General features: G+C 42.2%; 1 pseudogene; it reads left to right on the plus strand.

Annotated features, from left to right (window-relative positions):
• Positions 1-718: 718 nt before the first annotated feature.
• On the plus strand, positions 719-818 carry LOC127124342 (uncharacterized; annotated as a pseudogene).
• Positions 819-1,497: the final 679 nt, after the last annotated feature.

A 1,497-nucleotide genomic window follows, 5' to 3' on the forward strand; every position in this document is an offset into this window, starting at 1 on the left:
CGTTTCTAGCATTTTGTTATGGGTAGCCAGGGCATCTACTTTGCTTGCTAGTTGTTTAAGTTGTTCGCCAGTGTGTATGTTCTGGTTTAAGAAATCTTTATTGGTTTGTTGTTGGGAAGCTATAAAGTTTTCCATCATGATTTCCAAGTTGGATTTTCTAGGGGTATTATTGTTAGGATTCTGTTTCTGATATCCCGGAGGTATAGATGGGGCTTGATTTGGAGACTGTCCAGGTGCGTATAAAGCATTATTACTCTTATATGAGAAGTTTGGATGGTTCTTCCAATTTGGGTTATAGGTATTCGAATAGGGGCTTCCTTGAGCATAGTTTACTTGCTCTGCTTGGATTCCAGTCAAGAGTTGACATTCCGCAAGAGTGTGGCCTTGGATTCCACAGACCTCGCAATTCTGAGTTATAGCAACCACGGCTGCTGGAGGCGATACGTTTAAACTTTCAATTTTCTGGACCAAAGCATCCACTTTTGCATTAACGTGATCAAGGTTACTTATCTCGTACATGCCAGTTTTCGGTTGAGGTTTTTCCACATTCGTTCGTTCGGTTCCCCACTGATAGTGGTTTTGGGCCATGCTCTCGATAAGCTGGTAAGCATCAGCATAAGGTTTATTCATTAGTGCACCACCTGCAGCGGCGTCTATTGTTAACCTTGTGTTGTATAAGAGACCATTATAAAATGTGTGAATTACTAACCAGTCTTCCAAACCATGGTGTGGGCAAAGTCTCATCATGTCTTTGTATCTTTCCCATGCTTCGAAAAGAGACTCGTTGTCTTTCTGTTTAAATCCGTTTATCTGGGCTCTTAACATAGCTGTTTTGCTTGGCGGAAAATATCGGGCAAGAAAAACTTTCTTCAACTCGTTCCATGTGGTGACTGAGTTGGAAGGAAGAGATTGAAGCCATCTTCTAGCGCTATCTCTTAATGAGAAAGGAAAAAGACGAAGTCGAATTGCCTCTGAAGTGACACCATTAGCTTTAACAGTATCAGCGTATTGGACAAATACGGATAAATGAAGGTTTGGATCTTCGGTAAGATTTCCAGAGAATTGGTTCTGTTGCACAGCCTGCAACAACGAAGGTTTAAGTTCAAAGTTGTTTGCTTCGATTGCGGGCGGAGCAATACTTGAATGCGGTTCATCTTGCGATGGAGCGGCGTAATCTCTAAGAGCACGAGCTGGTTCTGCCATCTCGGTTAAAGAAGGAAAAATGTTTTTGAAATCAGGAAGGTTTATAGGAGGGAGATTGTTTTCAGCACGATATTCCCGAATTCGTCGTAAGACTCGGAGATATAGTTCGATATCGTTGATTCGTAAATAGAGCGGTTCGCCTTGAGAGCGAGTGCGTGGCATACAAATCAACGAAAGAAAGAAAATAGAAGAAAAAGAAACCTTAGTCTCTACAGCGTAACGGAAGAGTTACGATATCGATTGAATAAAAGTCCCCGGCAACGGCGCCAAAAACTTGATCGCTCGACTGGGTGA

Source organism: Lathyrus oleraceus, chromosome 2 (genome assembly GCF_024323335.1).
Source record: "Lathyrus oleraceus cultivar Zhongwan6 chromosome 2, CAAS_Psat_ZW6_1.0, whole genome shotgun sequence".
In the NCBI taxonomy this organism is placed as follows: domain Eukaryota; kingdom Viridiplantae; phylum Streptophyta; class Magnoliopsida; order Fabales; family Fabaceae; genus Lathyrus; species Lathyrus oleraceus.